Here is a 21,210-nt window from a genome sequence, read left to right on the forward strand (position 1 = left end):
GACAGCAAAGTGAAGATGGAGGAATGAGTCTGATTCCAGGAGAAAAGCTGATCTGGCCTTATGTGCCAGGGGCTGTCAAGTGCTTGAGAGAATTATGATTCCTTTAGTGAAAAAGTAACAATTTCTCATGGAAAGCTGTGCCAGGGGAGGCTTAGATGGAACAGGAGGAAGAATTTCTTTACTGAGAGGGTTGTCAAACACTGGATTACGCTTCCTAGAGAAGTTGTTGGCATTCCAAGACTTTGAGGGTTTAAGAAGCATTTGGACAATGACCTTAACATGAGTTTTGGTCAGGAAGTTGGATTAGATGATCATTGTAAATCACTTTCACCTGAAACTATTCTATTCTATTCTGTTCTATTCTATTTTACTCTATAATTTATACAACAATATTTTTAATATAATTTGGGAAAGGTAATGTTTTCTTAATCATAGAATGGTTTGGGTTGGAAAAGACCTTAAATTCACCCAGATCCACTCCCCTGCCATGGCAGGGACACCTCCCACTATCCCAGGGTGCTCCAAGCCCTGTCCATCCTGGCCTTGGACACTTCCAGGGATCCAGGGGCAGCCACAGCTTCTCTGTGCCAAGACCTTCCCACCCTGACAGGGAAGAATTTCTTCCCAAAATCTAAACCTGCCTACTTCAGTTTAAAGCCATTTTCCAATGCCCTTGTTAAAAGCCCTTCTCCATCTGTCTTGTTAATGTTTTTTGGGGGGTTGTTTTTTTTTCCCCATTTCCTATCTGTTAATCATTGATATCCTTATTAGGATGACATGATTTGGAAGATGATGCAGGAGAGACCTGAAATCCTTAGCATTCCTCCAAGTTCTGTAAGTATCCTTTCTGAAAATCTGTGAGAGGTGCTGTCCCAGTGTGGGTGCAGAAGACCAACTCCATTTCCAGCCTCAGGAGATCCTGTGTGGGAGAGGAACCCACAGAGGCCCTGACAGAAGAGCTCTGCCAGGACTGAGAGAGGCTCAAAGCTGAGCCTTGCTTGGAGCAGGACAACAGATGGAGGGTGCAAAAATCACAATGAATATTTTTTAAAATTTATTCATTTATTTTTAAATAACCTTGCAAACTACTTCTGTTTCTCCTTTGGGATGAAGTAAACACAGCATGTTGAGAGTGGGCAGGAACCTCCTCTTCTCATCTCAAAACACCAAAAAAACCACCCCATAAAAACGAAGAAAGCATCTACCCAGGGACTGATACTTGCATTTTCTCAGCTGTAGTAGAATTGTGCCAAAAAGATGCTGTGCAGACTAATTGAAGGCAATTCATTTAAAATGAGTAAAGAGTCCTGCCCCTCCAGTCAGCTGGGTGTGCTTGGAAACCAGAAACCAGAGCCTGTGTTTGCAGCTTGCCTTGGCTGCTTTCATCATTTAATGAATGAAATAATGCAGTCAAAGGCTGTGATTGTGAGCTGCTGAGTGTTGCCTTGCCAAGCATACTGTAATAGTGATTAAGACACAAAAGGTGGTAAAAATGTGTATAATTACATCATGTGCAACATGGCTTAATTGTTCTCTGCAACAGCCAGAGGAAATTCCCCCTGTGAAGTGTTATTTCCTTGCATGGGAGATCCACTCTGGTTGTCTTCTTAGTAGCATATTCTGATCCTTTCAAGAAGGTATGTCAGAGAACAGTGACTCCTCCTGGGAAAATCACATTTCTGAGCAGCATTTCTGTGCCCTGATACACCCATAAAACAATCAGTGGCATTTTTCCTGAAGCCTGTGGGATGAAACATCCATTTTCCAATATTTTAATAAGGTCAGTCATTAGCAGGTCTTGCTTGGCTTGAGGGTGAAAACACCATGATCTTGTTTTCCCTCCTGAACCGTGCCCTTCCATGATTTATTTCCTGTCACTGCTGTTCTGCCTTGTGTTGATCTTGGCAGCTTGAAAGCCAACAGCAGCTTTGTTTTGCTGCTGCAAGTCCTCTAGTTGCTCTTGTCACTAAAAGCCAGTGAGTAGTTGGTTTATTACCCACATAACACAATAAAAGAATTGCTAATAGAGACTCCCAGGAGTTAAACACTTATGGCCACGGGCAGGAATCAGAGGAAGGTGCTTTATAACTCGTAGCTGCTTCCTGAGTTGCTGTGCAGAACATGGATGTCTAATTCCTGGGTGAGATCTGATCTTGTGGATTCTTTGTTTCTTTTTTTGTTAAGGTTGGGATTAAATGCGTGAAGGAAGGAATGTTGAATCTGACTCCATGTTTTTAGAAGGTTAATTTATTATTTTAAGATACTATATTATATTAAAGAATGCTATACTAAACTATACTAAAGAATACAGAAAGGATACAGACAGAAGGCTAAAAAGACACTAATGAAAAGTTCATGACTCCTTCCAGAATCCCAACACAGCTTGGCACTGATTGGCCAATGAGTCAAAACAATTCACATGACACCAATGAAACAATCACCTGTTGGTAAACAATCTCCAAACACATTCCAAAGCAGCAAAACACAGGAGAAGCAAATGAGATAAGAATTGTTTTCCTTTTCTCTGAGGCTTCTCAGCTTCCCAGGAGCAAAATCCTGAGCGAAGGGATTTCTGCAGAAAATATGAGTGCCACATGAGACAGTATTTTTTGTTTGGATTTAGATGTTTATTAGTTTTTGTTTATATTACAGCCCCACAAACTGTGAGTTCTAGCGTACTTCACTCTAATAAATTAAAAATGGAGTTGTATTTCTTTCTTTACAAAGCTTTTTAAGGATAAACTGTTTAATGAAGAAATGACACAAATTATTTTTACTTTTAACTCAATAACTAACTACTCATGACTGGTAATGTGGATTTTTTTATTTAATAATACAATACTACTTAAACTCAAAGAGAAGAAGGTGAAGAGGAAAGATTAGCTTCTACTCTAAAACTTTTATCTTGTTTTTTATATTTACTATAATCTAAACCCTTAAACTCTGAGTTTCCCACCCTGTGATCTCACACACTTCTATTCAAACTCCATACCCACAATCCCAGTTCTGTCATTCCATTTTGGAAGCTTCTCCACGGCCTCAGGTCAGTGCAGTGTTCTCTTGGGGGTCTGTGCAATTCAGCACAGAAATCTGAAATTCTCAGCAGCCAGGGTTCCAACATGATCCCACTGAATGCAGGGGAGAGGAATTCTTGGCTTTTAAAGCCCTTTGCAGAGCAGCACTCATTTACAAATGGGATGATGTGATTCTGTGTGGTGTTGTAAGTCACTGCAATATTTTCTGAAAAATCTTCTTTGCCCAGGATTTTTCTCCTGAGAAGCTGAGAAGCCTCAGAAAAGAAATGTAAACAGTAAGTATCTGATTGCTTTGGAATGTGGTCTGGAGGTTGCTTACCAAGAGGTGCATCTTTGATTGGTTCAATGTGAACTGTGTTGACTTAATGACCAATCCCAGTCCAGCTGTGTCAGGCTTTCTGAGTCTGTCACAGGTTTTTGTTATCATTCTTTTCTAGCCTTCTGATGTATCCTTTTCTCTTTCTTTAGTATCGTTTTAGTGTATATAATATAATGTAATGTAATATAATATAATATAATATAATATATCAGCCTTCTGAGAACTTGGAGTCAAATTCTCCTCTTTCCCCTCATCCTGGGGACCTCCCAAGACCACAATTTTGTGTGGAGTGCAGCAGCAGTTTCTGGAGTGCTGCTTCTCCCAGGCAATCTGACCTCAGCTGGGGGCACAGGAAGAGCAAAAGGATGCTCAGGACTGTAATTCCATCTTCCTTTGCTCCAGCCCATTTACCAGCAGGCTGCCAGCTCAGGGTGTTCTGGTTTAGCCCTGGCTGCATCAGGAGCAGACCTTGCAGTGTTTGATTTGATGGTTGCTGTTACAGCAGGATTGAACTGGAACTTGGAACCACAAGTGATCAACTCAGATGAGAGAATTGTTTTTAATTAGCTGTAATTGAATTTGGGAAGGATTACATCAGTGGTCTGAGATGATAAATCACTCAGAGCAGCTAATTTTTCTGCTCTCCTGACTCCATTATCAGAATTTGCTTTCTCTCTACTACTTTTTTATAGTAATTGAGACTGGGACAATGGAGAATTTCCAATCTGTGCCCTGGTGAGAAGCTGCAGGAGCTGCCTGACACAAAAACCAGTGTGAGCCTCAGGAACTGTGTTCTCATTCTTGATGTGTGGTTCTTTGGTGTGAAAACTGCCCAGACTGGGATTGCCTGCCCCATCTGAGCACAGAGAGCACAAGGGGAGCTGGATGAGGTGGAAAGTGAGTCAATTGAAAAGAAAAAATAAAAATAAGAATAAACCAGCCTCAGATGCACTAACAGAAACACAAAATACCTAGCCTTGAGATCTGCACTTCTTTATCACCCTCTCAAACTGTGGCACGGCACAGTGGACTAGAAATTGTGGGATTTGGGTTCCCTGGTGGAACAGTTCTCAAGGCTGCATAAGAACATCATTCTGTGGATAACCCTCCCTTGCCCTTGTGATAACTTCTCAGTGAGAACAAAGTGGGAAAGGCAGGGGCAGAAAGAGAAATCTATTAAATTAAGTTTCTGCAGCTTGCTGGACCAGAATGGAATGGACACTGCACCATTTCATTCCCTGGAGCCTGGGCAGGATGCAGAAAGATCAGCCCTGCTGAGGAGCTGCAGGCATCACAGGCTGCCCTGCACAGTTTGTTGGCCTCTTTCTCCCTCTGTTTGCCATCCTGCCCTAGCATGGGGGTTCTTTGAGCTCTTCCACCCTGCTCTGCTCTCAGCCAGGCACCACTTGGGAAAGGAAATGTGGGTGCCTCGATTTCTCCACACCCATCAGTTTTCTGCTCTCTCCAGTCTCTGGGAGCCTGGGCAGGCTTCACAAAAGATCTGTTCCCCTCCAGTGGCAGCATCAGGTTGTTTTTCCCACTAACAGGGGTGTGAATGCACCCATGTGCAAAGGAGAAGAATTAATCACCTGAGCTGGCCTCTGTGAGCTCAAAATAACCCATCTCCATCTGCCCTTGTCACTGGTGGCCGTGGGGCCTGGAGAAATTGTCCCTCTGGGTTATGCCCTTTGGGATGTGCCTGCCAGGAGGGAATTGTCCCTGTGGGTTATGTCCTTTGGGATGTTCCTGTCAGGAGGGAATTGTCCCTGTGGGTTATGTTCTTTGGGCTGTGCCTGCCAGGAGGGAATTGTCCCTCTGGGTTATGCCCTTTGGGCTGTGCCTGCCAGGAGGGAATTGTCCCTCTGGGTTATGCCCTTTGGGATGTGCTCCCAGGAGGGAATTTTCCCTGTGGGTTATGTCCTTTGGGATCTGCTGCCAGGAGGGAATTGTCCCTCTGGGTTGTGCCCTTTGGGATGTGCTCCCAGGAGGGAATTTTCCCTGTGGGTTATGTCCTTTGGGATCTGCTGCCAGGAGGGAATTGACCCTCTGGGTTGTGCCCTTTGGGATGTGCCTGCCAGGAGGGAATTGTCCCTGTGGGTTGTGTCCTTTGGGATGTGCTGCCAGGAGGGAATTGTCCCTCTGGGTTATGTCCTTTGGGATGTTCCTGCCAGGAGGGAATTGTCCCTCTGGGTTATGTCCTTTGGGCTGTGCTCCCAGGAGGCCATTCTTGGGTGGGCTGTGACAAGCTGGATGTGGTGCCAAGCCTGAGCTGCAGTCTTGGGGAGGGTGGGTGGTCTCTGGGGTGGGTGGTTGTGCCCCACAGTGCCCTGGCAGAGGTGTTTGGGGGGCTGTGATGCGTTGGAGGGGGTATCTGAAACAGAGGCTAGACAAGACTAGGAGAATAAAAGTGAATAAAAGTTAACCTTCAATAAGTTCACCTTTTGCAGTCCCAAGAGGGGCTACACCCAGGATGGACAATGGTCACAAGTTTTTCACACAATTATAAATTTGGTCCATTTACATACCAGGGGTTAATCTTCCAATTACAGCTTCAGTAAATGAAGTTATTTACTGTTGGAATCCAAAATCTCAGAATTTTAGGCCTGCCTGTAAGCCAAAGCTTAGAATTAAACCCAGGATTTGATCTGAGACCTTGGAAAAGGCTTCCAAAGTTAGGTGACAGAAGTGAGAATGTGGACTTATGGTTTAAAGCAGAGAAATGTTAAGCTAAGGAGAGGAAAGTTTTGAGGTTTAGAGTTTAAGATATAGAAAAAAATAAAAGTAGTTATAAAGGTAAACAAAGAGTTTAGAATGCAATACTGTAAGTTTGTGTGCCATAACATGATTGGCTAAGAAAGCTTACCCTGCAGCATAAGTCCGTGAGGCAAAATATTTAAGGATTGGGTCAAAACCACAAATATCCTTATTGGCAGTGTTTTATTGGTGAATAAACCCTTTAAAGGTCTTGTAACTAAGGGTCTTGCTCCCTTCTGAACCATGGGGTAAAGATGTGACCAAATTCACCCTTCCTGTCTGTGTAGAAGATAGGAAAAATAAATCACATTATCAAAAACAACTCAGAGGTCCCGTCTCTAACTCATTCAAAACTCTTTCAAAAACCCCCATAATTTACTCCAAGTTTTCTCCCCCCAGTTCACTGCTGTTTACATCTCTCAGGGCCTGAGACAGTCCTTGAGTTTCAGACCCAGAGAGGAATTGTTTTGTCTGAATAAAATGAGAGAACAGCAGCTGAGAGGCTATGGAGTTTTAGAGCTATATCCTTAAGCAGTACAAGATCTGAAAAATAAAATAAATAAATACAAAAGTACAATACAAAAAAATAACCCACCAAAAATTCCTAAGGCATCAACTGTAGTACCCTCCTGCAGAAAAACCCATTGTGCATCCCAGCCTCCCAACAAACAGAGCAGCAGTGTCACCATCAAATTTTCTGAAAAATCCCTTTGCCAGGATGTCTTCTCCTGGGAAGCTGAGAAGCCTCAGGGGAAAAATGAAAACAATAATTATCTGATTGCTTCTCCTGTGTTTTGCTGCTCTGGAACGTGGTTTGGAGATTGTTTATCCAGGATGTGAATTGTTTTGACTTAATGACCAATCACTGTCCAGCTGTGGAGAGAGGCTCTGGAGAGAGTCACAAGTTTTTAATTAGTATCTTGTTAAGCCTTCTGTAAGTATCCTTTCTCTATTCTTTAGTATAGTTTTAGTATGGCATAATAATATGATATGATATGATATGATATGATATAATATAATATAATATAATATAATATAATATAATATAATATAATATAATATAATATAATATAATATAATATAATATAATATAATATAATAGTCTTCTGAGAACATGGATTCGGATTCATCATTTCCTTCCTGCCACAGGGGATCCCCAAAAATCCCACAAAGCAGCACCTCACCCAGCCACAGGGAAAGGGCCTGGCAGTGGGAATGCTGCTGTGGAGCATGGAAAGCCTCACTCAGAATGTCATGTTTTCATTCCATTATTGGCACTGGAGTTTTGAACAGCAAACAACAACTTGGATGCTCTCCCATCACCGTGCAATAATTTTGCTGCTTTGTCTCGATGGATCTCGTTTTGTTTTCAAGCACTGCACTCAAAGCAGCCACTTGGAGTGGAACCATTTCATCCTCTCAATTATTTCTTTTGTGTGAGGCATGACTGCCATCAGTTTTGGCATAAACGTAAAAAGCTTGTACCTGGGAACTCAGGAATTAGGCAAATCATGTTTTTTTAATGTTTTGAAACATCAGGCTTCATCACCCTTGCTGCAATTTTCTTTGGCTGTAATGCTTTTCTTTCAATGCTTTTTATGCTCAACGTTGTTTTGAGAGGCAGGAATGACTTTTTTTAAAAATTGAGGATTTTTTGGGGTTAGGTTCTGTGAAAAATGCATATTATATGATTGGCTCTTTGCAAATATTAAAATGAATACTATATGTGTTATGTTAGAAAGTTATGCTGTATTAACCTCTTTTAAGTAGTGTGGAAAATATAGTTTTTAGGCTATAGCATAATATTAAAATAGAAACTATGTGATGTAAGATACTTTTTGTAACTAGATCAAAGAATGGATAAGATAATCAAGAGATTCTTCACACAGAGATAACAGGAACAAGTCACCAAGATCTCAAGAGAAGAATTATTGCCTCCTTATTGGGAAAACCCAGATTTTGTGGGGACCAAGGCGATTGATTTACAAGATGAGAGGGGAAAGTTGACAATAAACAGAAAAATTTGTAGTTTGAAAGGAATATTTATTTGCATCATGTATGAGATATATGAATATGCAACAGGTTATTGCTTTTAAGGGTTAACCCTTTGTTAGCAAAATGTGTTTCTGTGGCAGTGTCCAGCACCCAGACATCCATAATTCTTTGCTTTTTATTGTCCTTTATTGTCCTAACTCTGCTTGTCCAAAATCTTATTGCTCTAATTTTTATCCCTATTTTTATAGCTATTTTATTACTATTAAACTTTTAAAATTTTAAAACAAGTGATTGGCATTTTTCACAGGCTCCTTAACATGTCTCATTTCTTCAATTCCTTCAACTGTTTCATCCCCAAGTCTGACATTTCTGTTGGAGAACTGTGTGTTTTCTGAATATTTTGTATCTTGGTTTGAGTATTATCATACCCACATAATAAATAGGAGCTACTTGTGGCATCACTTTCAGACAATCCAGTTTATGGTGAGATGTGGTCAAGCGAGATGTTAATTTGGCCAAACAGGGTTTTCTGGATGCCACATGAGCCCTCATTCTGCTCCAGGGCTGCTGTGTCACTTTTGAGTAGAGATGTAGAAAATGAATGCCTGGGTTTGCATTGAGCTATTTTTCTGAATATAGTTGCTCAAACCATTCTGATGAGGGAGAAATAATCAGATTTTCAGTGCAGTTCTGAGGAAATTGGTTGTTATAACTCAAATTTCAGCATACAATTTTGCTCTCAGGTTGCATTAAAAGAAAAAAAAAAAAGGAGGAAGGGGGGAACCCAGTTGTTTTTGCAAGTATGAATTGGTGGCCAATTTCTGATTGAATTTGGAAGATCAAATTCCAGGCTGCGTGGCGAACAATTACTGCAAATAGGAGAATAAATCACCAGCACTAATTCAATTGCAGCCCCATTTAAGGGTGGGATTAGCACCAAATCAGTTAAAAACTCAGAGGGTCCCAGGGTGGGTGCAAAGAGAGGACTTAGGGACGAGGCTGTGGCTGGTGTGGGAAGCAGCACCGGGGTAGTGATGCTGTTGATGAGGAGCAGTCTGTGTGTTGTGGCTGCTGCCAGACACTTCCACCTATTATATGGAGGCTTCAGGCTGTAAAAGAGGGAATTTTCTGTCTGACTTGAGCAAAAATAGAGGGAAAAAAGCTTTACCAGGTCGGTGCCAAGGACAGCCTGTAGCTGTTTGGTACTCTCTGAAGAGACCAAAGACGTCTGGACTCTGTTCTCAGCCTGAAAGATTTTTTGGTGACCCTTTGCAGAAGCCTTTTAATCATTTTGCCCCTTCAGTCTCCCAGTATAAAACAAGAGTAACTGTCCCTGTCTTGCTCTCCTTCACTCTTTTCTTTTGGCACCATCTCCAAAGGATGCTACAGCAACGCCAGCAACAAAGCCCCATCTCAGCAGGACCCCTGATGCTGACATAATTAGGAGAATTAATAGATATTTTCATCCTTCTCTGGAAGTGTTTAATTTTGCAGCACACTTTGGAAGGGACCTTCAGCCAGCAGTGGTTGTTATTTTTTTGTATCTTTTTAAATAGTTCAGTTGTTACCAACTTTTTTGCTTCGAAAGGGGTTTTGCCAGGTAACTCAGGGCGCCAGTGCTGGGTGTAAAACTGACCAGCATGGGTGGGAAACCTTCAGGCTGAATGAGCATGGAAATGATGAGGCTTTTGCTTTCAGGGAAAATGTGCTATTTATTGCACAGAAATTTCTAAGTAGCTCTTAGAGCAGCTGTTGAGGCACTTACTGAAGGCCCAGTTGTTACCTCTTGGTGCTGAAAAATCAGTCCTACCACAAACTGTACTGGACAGACACAGAAATGATGCAAATTCCAGGTATCATCCTCTCAGCAAGGCAGGTTAAATAGCTGCTAAATACCTAGAAAATGGAAAAAGAATCAATGCAATGGCTTTGTCTTCAGCAGATGTGTATAATTTTGCCTTAGTGTCAATATACTTGTGATAATGAGCTTCCCTGAATTTCATTTCTATTCTCTCCTAAGTAGCTACCTAAATATGTCTTTTTAAAATTGCTTATTCTTGGGGAGTGAGTGCATTCATGGCTCTAACAATGTGTGGGGTCAGTGTAATTTCTTGTCCTTGTTTTAAAATTACTCAGAAAAAATTGGAATATTAGCTCCACCTTTCTACAAGGACAGGTTGAGAGAGTTGGGAGGATTTAGCCTGAGGAAGAGAAGGGTCCAGGGGGACCTTGGAGCTCTTTTAAGTGCCTGAAGGAGCTCCAGGAGAGCTGGAGAGGGACCTGGGACAAGGGCACGGAGTGATGGGGGAATGGATTTACACTAAGAGAAGAGGTTTAGATGAGGTGTTAGGAGGAAATTCCTCAGTGTGAAGGTGGTGGGACAGAGAAGCTGTGGCTGCCCCTGGATCCCTGGAAGTGACCAAGGCCAGGCTGGACAGGGCTTGGAGCAGCCTGGGACAGTGGGAGGTGTCCCTGCCCATGGCAGGGGGTGGAACAAGTGAGTCTTTAACCTTCCAACCCAACTGTTCTGGAAGGAAACAGTCAATAATTCAAGGACTGGCTCTATCAGTGCTCCTAGGGAAATGGCCTGGTACTGACACAAACAAGGCAGCTGTGGGCCACCTGGGCCACTCTTCCAAGAGCAGCTGGCAGCAGGGACAAAAGTATCAGTTTTTAAGTATCAGTTTTTAAGCTTTTTCATGGTTCAGACTCACCATAATCTGTGGTGTTTGCAGGGGTCCCAGGATGAGAGAAGAGATGAGAATCTTGACTCCATGTTTCAGAAGGCTGATTGATTATTTTGTGACATATATTATATTAAAAGAAAATGATATATTAAAACTTACTAAAAGAATAGGAGAAAGGATTTCATCAGAATGCTTGAAAGGAATAGAAAGGAATGGAATAAAATCTTGTGACTGACCAGAGCCTGAGACAGCTGGACTGTGATTGGCCATTAATTAAAAACAACCACCTGAGACCAATCAAAGATGCACCTGTTGCATTCCACAGCAGCAGATAACCATTGTTTTTCTTTTCCTCTGAGGCCCCTCAGCTTCTTAGGAGAAAAAAATCCTAACAAAAGGATTTTCCATAAAATATATCTGTGACAATAATCTTTCCCAGCAATCCCATTTTAGAGTGGTTTTGGGTCATGGTGAGTCCAAACCCAGATGTTCACCCAGCCTTACCCTGGTTAGATGCACAAACTTAAGGTCATGTTCCCCTCCAGGTGGCTCCTCACAGTGGGACACACGTCAGATGCAGGACCCCAGCTGTCTGCTCTGCATTATTCTCTTACTTTGCACATGTTTCTCATCCATTTCTGGTTTTAAAAAAATAATACTGTGCACTTATGGCTGAAAGGCACATGGGAAGTTGGCGTTCGTGAACTTAAGCTGGTACAAAAAGTAGGATGGAAAGTTAAGAATCAAGGTGATGACGGGGAAGTTGCTGGAGCAAAACTTGGGAAAATGAGTTAATTCTTGATCGGTTGCTGTCAGGAATGAGTGTAGAGGAACCCCCTAACTCTGCATTTTGTGGTTTTTCATAGCAATAAAAATAGCCTTATTTTATTTTAGCTGGAGTCTGTCTTATCTAATGGACTCTTGAATTCATAAAGCTGGAGCTTTGTGGTTATCTGTGGGCATAATTTGGAAAATCATGAAACTCTTTGGGTTGGAAGTGACCTTAGAGTGTCTGTTCCCAAAATCTTGCCCAGAGCAGTGCTGGCTTCTATCCCAGACCAGGCTGCTCAAGGTTTTAGTCCAGTCCTGAAAATCTCCAGTGATGGATTGCTGGTTGAACATTGTGGTTGAACATTGGAATACATTGGCTCGAGAGGTTGTGGAGCCTCTGTCTTTTCAAATATTCAAAACCCATCTGAACATGGTCCTGGGCAACCTGTTGTCACTGCTTTAAAATTAAAGGGTTTGGGCTGGAAGGTCTTGAGAAATCCCTGCTGATCCCAACCAATCCATCTGATTCTGTGGGGTTTCACAGCCTCTCAGAGGCTCTGTTCCCATGCTCCACCACTGTCATGGCAAAACCAGTTTTCATTTTTCAGCTGGGAGTTTGCCTCCCCTCACCCTGTAGCTGCTGTTTCATGTCCATCTGCTGTGCCCTGCTCAGCAGTTTGGCTCCTCATCTCTATTTTCCCCAACTTGAGAGTTAAAGGACGTCATTGAGATCCCCCTTGGCCTTCTCTAGGCTGAAAAAACTCTTCCAGGCTCTCCTCACGCATCACATCCCCCAGGCTGGTAGACCCCAAACCACCTTCAATGTCCCTCACTCAACATCTTCCTTGTGCAGGAGGACACACACAACGTTCCAGAAGTTGTGTGCCACATAGAAAGGAATAATAACTTTGCACAGCCTTCCCAAAGCAGGCAGCATTTTACCTGAGCATCATTTGCTGTCACTGCACCTGTCAAATCCTGAGATGTGTGTGTGGTGTTTGTGAGGGTCCCCAGGATGAGGGAAGAGATGAGAATTTGACTCCATGTTCTCAGAATGCTGATATTATATTATATTATATTATATTATATTATATTATATTATATTATATTATATTATATTATATTATATTATATTATATTATATTATATTATATTATATTACATTACATTATATTATCTAAAGCTATACTAAAGGAAGAGAAAGGATACATCAGAAGGTTTAACAAGAATGATAATGAAAGCTCCTGACTCCTCAGTATGACACAGCTGGCTGGTGATTGGCCATTAATTAAAAACAATTCACATGGAACCAATCAAACATTCACCTGTTGGTAAACGATGTCCAAGCCACATTCCAAAGCAGCAAACACAGGAGCAGCAATCAGGTGATTCTTGTTTTCATTCCTCTCTGAGGCTTGTCAGCTTCCCAGGAGAAAATCCTGGGCAAAGAGGATTTTTCAGAAAATATCATGGTGACGTGTGAGTTCAAAGGTGGCTGAAGCGAGGTGAAATCAATCTCCATCTCCATCTCCAAAGGAATAATTGATACTGGGCTGGGTCCAGCTTCTCCTCCATCACTCTGGCATCTCTCTGGGTGTGCAGGGTTTACCTAACACACATGGGCAGCCCAAGGCTAAGTCCTGTGACCGATGGTAGAAAATCCAATATATCCAGAAAACCAGGAGGTAATGCTGGCATGAGGAATCAGAGATAGAGGGAAATTGCTTCCAGCTACGGGCAAGCTCATTTGTAAAACATCTGGAGGAAAAGGAAGAGTAATTTATTTCATTATTTCATTATTATTATTATTGCTGTTGTTGTTATCATTTCTACTATTACTGTTATTTATTTGGCTGTATCACAATGCTCATTTCTACTGTGCACATCTGAACCACTCATCATTTTTTAACTACACCTCCCAGTTGCTCCCACAGCCCACTTTGCCTGGGGTGAACTGCTTTCTGGGTTAAGCTTTCTTGTCCTGTGAGAGAGAGGGAAGACCTGCAGAAGGGAAATGGATAGATTTGAGAAAGCTGAGCTTGCCCAGCAAAGGAAACTTTTTATATTGCGTCTGGTATTTCAGGAAGGAAAACGTTTGGAAACAAATCAGATTTTTCCAGCTGAAAACAATATCTGCTGAGCTCATGGAGGAGCGGGTTGATAAGCACAGGCTTCCTCTGGCAACTGCTGCCCAGTGCCTTGACTGAACATGGAATTTATGGAGGGATCAAACCAACCTGGAGAATAAATCAGGATGCTAAAACCCAGTGGATTGTGGTACACTTTCATTAGCCAGGGTGGATCTGGTTCCAACCCCCCTACCATGGGCTTTAATGCCATTAATCATAAATCAAAGGACTGAGGAGATTGACAATTTCAAAATTCAGTGAATTTGTTGAATTGTGAAATGTGAGTAATGCCTGCAATGTTGCATAATTTGCCATAGGCAGGAGAAATGGGGACCTAATGAAAATCACATTTTTAAGCCTGTTTTCTGTATGTGTCCCCTCAGGACTGTGCTTCCTTCAGGGTACCCACATAGGAGATGTTAGATCAGCCCTCTGGGCCACTATACCAGAATGAAATTGCAAAAGATAACCCAGAAAACAACCCCCTGAGTTATGGGGAGTCTGGAACTGTGGGCAAGCAGGTTCTGACAGGGCTGCCTGTGTGGCTCAGGCTCTTGGGGTCACACGAGGAATTTTCTAACACATACGGGCCTGCTGGGGCCAGTCCCCATTTCCAACATTAATGTGGAGTCCAAGATTATCTGAAGGACTAAAGATCGTTTATTCTCCCCCCACATCTCCACTGCATACTGACACAAGTCCCTGCCACCTGTCCCAGGATCTGCCACCTCCACACAAGAGTTTTAGACCTAGAACTTGAGGGGAAAAGATCATAAAGGTGCCTGCTGGAAGGTGGACCTTAACTCCCAAGTGACTTCAATATTCTGGGCTTTTCACCTCTTCCTTCTTCAAGAGTGAAAAAATCCAGTCCCACCCCTGTGGTCACTGATTGTTGCAGGGTTGTTGAGGTCCCCAGGATGAGGTGAGAGATGAGAATTGACTCCAAGTTCTCAGAAGGCTGATTTATTATTTTATGATATTATATTGTATTAAAAGAAAATGATATATTAAAACTATACTAAAGAAAGAGAAAGGAGAGAAAGGATACATCAGAAGGCTAGAAAGGAATGAATAATAAAAACCCATGACTGACTCAGAGAGTCTGACACAGCTGGACTGGGATTGGTCATTAATTAAAAAAAATTTCACATGGAACTAATCAAAGATGCACCTGTTGGTGAGCAACCCCCAAACCACATTCCAAGCAATCAGATAATTATTGTTTACATTTCTTTTCTGAGGCTTCTCAGCTTCTCAGGAGAAAAATCCTGGCAAAGGAGTTTTTCATAAAATATCACAGTGACACACCCCCACCCCAGATTCCGGTGGGATTTCATTCCTGCTGACTGCTGAGATGAAAACAGGCTGCCATGGATTTGGCTGGAGCTGGGTTTGTCTGTCATTAAGTCTAAATCTGCCCAGAGGCATCTGTGGCACTTAGATGGCAGAGCTCCTTCCTGTCACAGTCTCCTTATTCAGAGATTGGCCCTCAAAGTAAGGCTGACTGATCAGGAACAAGTTTAAATACTTATCCATTAGAAAGAGGAATTAAAACTGAATGATTTGGTGTTCTCAGACGTCTGAGAAATTATACAAAGCCAGAAAATTCTTCAGTCCTTGACGTAGAAATAATAAAAGATTAAGGAACACTTAGAACAGACATGGTGAATTGCAGGGATACATTAGCATGAAATATACAGGAGCTGATCTTCATCTGGCAAACCTAGATGTGGCTCCACTGGGTTTTGGGGAGCTGCTTCCATCAGCTAAGACCCAAATCAGGTTTGATAGAGGCTGGGGTACAGGCTTTGTACCCAGGAGGTGTCTGAGGGCCCACCTCACCCACCATGGGTGATGGTTAAAGCAATAAATTCAACCCCACAGTCCTCCTTTGTGGTCGTGGCTCTTCCAGGAGCAAGGTGGGAGAAGCTGCACAAATCAATGCTGCACAAATCCTGGCTTCCATCAGCTAAGATCTAAATCAGCATTGACAGAGGCTGGGGTACAGGTTTTGTGTGGTGCTGTTCACAGGGGTACCAGGACGAGGGAAGAGATGAGAATCTTGACTCCATGTTTCAGAAGGCTGATTATTATATTATATTATATTATATTATATTATATTATATTATATTATATTATATTATTATATTATATTGATATACTAAGACTATACTAAAAGAATAGAAGAAAGGATTTCATCAGCAGGCTAGCAAGGAATAGAAAGGAATGGAATAATAAAATAATGGGATAATAAAATCTTGTGACTGACCAGAGAGTCTGAGACAGCTGGGCTGTGATTGGCCATTAATTAAAAACAACCACACGAGCCAAATCAAAGATGCACCTGTTGCATTCCACAGCAGCAGATAATCATTGTTTACATTTTGTTCCTGAGGCCTCTCAGCTTCTCAGGAGAAAAAATCCCAGCAAAAGGATTTTTTATAAAATGTGTCCGTGACAGTTTTGTACCCAGGAGGTGTCTGAGGGGCCACATTGGGTGATGGTTAAAGCAATAAATTCAACCCCACAGTCCCCCTTTGTGGTCGTGGCTCTTCCGGGAGCAAGGTGGGAGATGCTGCACAAATCAATGGTGCTGCAGTTTCTGACCTGTGCAAATCAAAAGATGGTGCCCTTTGCTTGAGGGCTGCCTTTGAGGTCTGGTAAAAAGACAGCTTATAAAAGTTAAATGACATTTTCATTTCTTTCTCATAGCGTGTGAACGCCTACAAAACTTCAACAGGCATGTGTACCTTAAATATTTGCTGTGTTTCTAAAATTTATACAAAAGGCAGGAAAAGACTGATCAAGTCTGGGGACTAGAGATCTTGAAATTAAGAAAACTCCAAAAGATTTAAAATCCCTAACTTTGTCAGACTCTCTTCTTACATCAGACTTGTGTATTTTGTGCAGTTCTGTACTTCCAGTGCAAATTTGAGATGACATGGAAGAGATCAGATTGTTTCATTGTTGTTTGGGGGTTTTTTTTGACTCGTTTATGGAACCCATAAATGTAAACCCATTGTCAGTTGCTCTGACCATAATCAAAACCCACCACGACATTTCTAAATACACTTCAGCAAAACAATCCTGAAAACAATATGTTCCTGGTGCTGATTAAAGCCAAGCTCAGGTAACCCCAATTAACCCCATCACCAGAACCTGCAGGGCACTGCCTTGTGGCAACCAGGTCCCATTTTTTAGTTCCCATCAGCCTCAATTGAGCTGCCAAGAGTAACCCCACTTCCCATCTATCAGAGGTGAAACAGCAGCCCTCTGCCCTTGGGTTTTTGGCTCTTCAGCTGAGCGTGGCATCGAGCCAAACCTAACAAACAGAAAGATTTGAGCCAGGAAATAGACACAAAATAGGCCCTGCTGCTGCTGCAGGGGGAAGAGGTGCTCAGCCATCCCAGCCGCGTGTGGCACAGTGGCACTGCTGGGGACAGCCCCCGAGCTGGTCTGCCTGCAGGAGCAGGTTTGGGGCAGTGGGCAGTGCCTGTCAGCCTTGAGGAACAGCCACCAAGTGCCTCCTGTGCCAGGCTGCTCCCATCACCATCCAATGTGTCATTTTGGGATGGAGAGCTGCTCTGATGGAGCCACCTGTCCCCAAAGGAGAGAGAGGGGACATCAGCCTGTGGCTGCTGCTGCTGGGAATGACCACTGGCAGAGGGAGCTGGCAGTCTCTGGGTGGAAAGCACTGCTTAGAGGAGGGTGTCAGTGCTGGCATGGAAATGTGCCCACAGTGAAATCAGCTCTCACCCAGCTGGGCCACAGCCAGGGGGGCAGGTGGCTCTGTCCATGGTGGTGCTGCATGGAACTAATTAAGCAGGAGGGTTTGGCTGTTACAGGCAGAAACGCTGACAGGAAAAGTGCCCTGCTGATGGGAATGAACCAGGCAGAACCCAGGAGATGCCCTCTGGTGTTTGTTCTACAAAGTGGTTGTTAATGCTGACACATGTCAGCAGTGGGTCTTGTGCCAGGGCCTCAGCTGGTCCCCTCCCCATAGCAGCTCTGACCTCCTGTCCTCACCTTATCCCTCTGCTTTCTGTGCATATTTCATCTGGAATCCTTCTTGCAAGCACTCTTCTTTAATAGCCATCTTTTTAATCCTTTATTCCCCAGACTTCTCTTATTTTCCCATTATTTCCCTTTGTAGTGCTCTTTTATTATGTAGAACCGCTATAACAACTTATTCTAGATTATAGATGTTGTTGAGGAAAAGAACATGCTGGAAAAAATGGGGTCACAATATGGCAAGTGTGGAACTCTCTTTCCAAGCTCAGGAATAAGGACCTGGAGTATTTTTCCTGACCAAATGATGGCACATGGTGCTGGATGTCTCATTTTGGCCATTGTTACAGTGTTCAGAACTCTAAGCCATGTTCACAGTTGTTCAAAACTAACAAAACAATGTTGAGGTCACACGTTCAGTTTGGGGGGGTTGGAATGAGATGATCTTTAAGGTCATCGCCAACCCAAGCCATTCTGTGATTCTATGAACCAAGCTGTTAATCTGGATTTCTGAACTGCACAAAGATCTGTCCTTTTCCAGGACCTGCTGCTTCCAGGACCACCTTTGGGAGGAGCAGCAGCACTGGCCTGGGCTGGGTTGAAGAACCAGCAGTTTGCCCAGAAATCAAAATCCAGACCAGGGTACAGAGTGTTCTTACCCACAGGGACTGGCACCAAGGGCAGGATTACAACTTCTAAAGGCCATTTCTTTCAGTTTAATATTTCACTGCACTCCAGCTAATACAAATTATTTAAAGTGTTCCTTTTACTGAGAGCTTTTGTGCCTTCTTCCTGCTCTGTATAATCATGCAGTCGTGCAGCCTGACATTTATTTATATGACTGCTTGCTGGAGAGGTACAGCAAGCAGGACCAAAGGCTGTGTAAGCTCTGGAGCAAGGGCAAGGTGTCTGCAGGGCATGGCTCAGAGCTTGCCTAATCCTCACAGCTTTGGCACACAGATGTAAGGCTCTTTATCCAGATTTTACAGATGTCAGGAACTGAAATTCTACCATGAAGCACCTTGGCTGAGAATCCTGGTCCAGTGTTTGGGCTTAGCTGAGGATTTGTCTTCTCCTCCTGGTGGATGTGGCTGTGCCAGCTGTGTCTAGACTGGGGACGGGGTGAGAGGATGACTTTCAGTTCTGCCTCTTGAAGTAGGATCAAATGCATCTCTCAATGTTTGATAGAGAGAAGTGTAGGGCCTCACTGAGCCTTTCCTGGATTCCCATCCAGATTGTGACTCCAGCAATGTGTGTGCTGTCTGCCTCCCTTTAGAGGCACTGAAAGGTTACCTGCTGATTTTTCAATTAGCCAGAGGCCACATTCAAACTAAAAGTTTGAATCAAGAATTTTAGAAACAGTATGTTGGGAAGGATGAAAGTTTGACAAGAAAGTCTCACAGATATGTGTGCTTGGCAGAAAGATTTTTGAATGTAGAATCTGATGAAGGAATAGAGATGGAAGCAAGTTTTGATATAGAAGAAAAGAATTGCTGAGCCAGTCTCACTGGATAACCAAGGAGGCAAAGGGTGTGTTGGTTAGAAGGGGTTTTTATGGCTTAGAGCAAAGGATAAACCCACCTCAAACAAGAAGATGTTTTTACCAAGCACAAAGCACAGGCAAACAAGTCAGCAAATGTTGCAAGTAGAAAAAAGCTCTCAGAATTTTCCACTGCAAGAAAACTGAAAAACAGCTTCTAGCTTAAACTGTAATGTACTAACTTTTAGTGATTGGAGAATAGAAACATGAACAGGGTAATTACAGTAGTTATGATAGTCTATAGGAAATAGTTAAGGTATAGATTGGTTCTTCTGTATTAAGATGCTCAGCAAAGGAAAGTATAGAATGCATTGTAACCAAAACTAAAGGGTCTGCAGGGCTGCCTGCAGCTGGAGCTGACAGCTGTGGGTACAGCTCTGTCACCCACACCCTGGGCTGCTGTAACATCTGGGATGCAATAAACTGCATTTGGAAGAGCTGCCTGGGCTCCTGCATCCCTCATTACAGCTCCTACAACAATGTGTTCCAAAAAAAGTTTTTTCCCTCTTTCCTTTTTCCTAAGCCTTGACTTTTAGCCACTCTTGGTTTTCACCTGGGTTTTGGGGTGTAGTGGCTTCTGAGGATGCTCAGTCCTTGTGATGCTCTGAGAGCTGGAGCACCTCTGCTCTGGGGACAGGCTGAGAGAGTTGGGGATGTTCAGCCTGGAGAAGAGAAGGCTCCTGGGAGAGATTACTGTGGCCTTCCAGTGCCTAAAAAGGGCTCATAAAAAGCAGGAGAGCAGCTTTTTACAGAGGCAGATAAAATCAGGATGAGGGGGAACAGTTTTAAACTAAAAGAGGAGAGATTTAGGTTGGATTTTAGGAAGAAGTTCTTTACCCAGAGGAGGGTGAGGCCCTGGCACAGGTTTCCCAGAGAAGCTGTGGCTGCCCCATCCCTGGAAATGTCCAAGGCCAGGTTGGACAGGGCTTGGAGCAGCCTGGGATAGTGAACCAATCCCCATGGAAGGGATTTGGAACTGGGTTAACTTTCAGGTCCCTTTCAACCCAAACTATTCTGTGACAATCTTGGCATTAACGGCCATGAAATAGCAGAGTCCAGGACCCTAACAGAGCACACTACAAACCCTGGATTTAAGGAGAGTGAAATTCAATTATAGTAGTATAACTCTTTTTTTGTACTGTCTCTAGCTCTGGATTTTATCTACAGAGATGAAATTTTTCTGTTAAAAAATAAAAAAACACGAAAAAGAAAGAAAAGAAAAAAGAAAAAAAAAACCACAAAAACCAATCAAGAAAGGAGGTCACAAACACCTAATTTCCCAAGATGTGTTTCTGCTCTCATGAGAGGGAGTGTGCAAATCCTGGGCTGTGAGCGGAGCTCCCTGAAGCTGTGAGACAAAACTGTTCACAGTGAGAGAAGAGGGCTAACTCATCCATAAATTCAAGTGGTAAGCACCAGATATCTCTTGAAACCTCTTCTGTGGCTGTGAGTTCACACATTTGTGCTTCCTTGAGCTTGCAGTGTTAGTGTGAAGTGAGTGGCCATGGGGGATTAATGCAAAGCTAAGCAGGGACATTTCTAGAGGAAAAGTTCTTTCCAAATGCAGTTACTTGTGGTATTCTGAGGGTATCCTATTCTGGTTGCTATGGTGATGAGCAGAATATAGAATTATATAGGTAAATAAACAAAATTAGGTTTGTGTTAAGGTGTTTACGTGGAGCTGGGAGCATCTTTTCTTCAACTATTCATTATTTATTCAATCTCAGCAGCTCCACTGCAGCTCAGCTGGACAGAGCCCCCGTGTCAGAGCATCTCTGAGAGTGGATTAAGCCCAAACAATTGGAAATGTCACTTTTTTGGGGGGGATTCAATGGGATGTGTCACAGGATTTTTTGAGAACTCAGCAAGGACCTAATTTTAGAAGTTTAAGTATCAAATAATCTGGTTAACTACATGCCAGTTTATTGGATTTCCAGCCCTGGGCAGAATTATGGAAAAGCTGATATGGGAT

The sequence above is a fragment of the Molothrus ater genome, chromosome 1, assembly GCF_012460135.2.
Source record: "Molothrus ater isolate BHLD 08-10-18 breed brown headed cowbird chromosome 1, BPBGC_Mater_1.1, whole genome shotgun sequence".
Lineage (NCBI taxonomy): Eukaryota > Metazoa > Chordata > Aves > Passeriformes > Icteridae > Molothrus > Molothrus ater.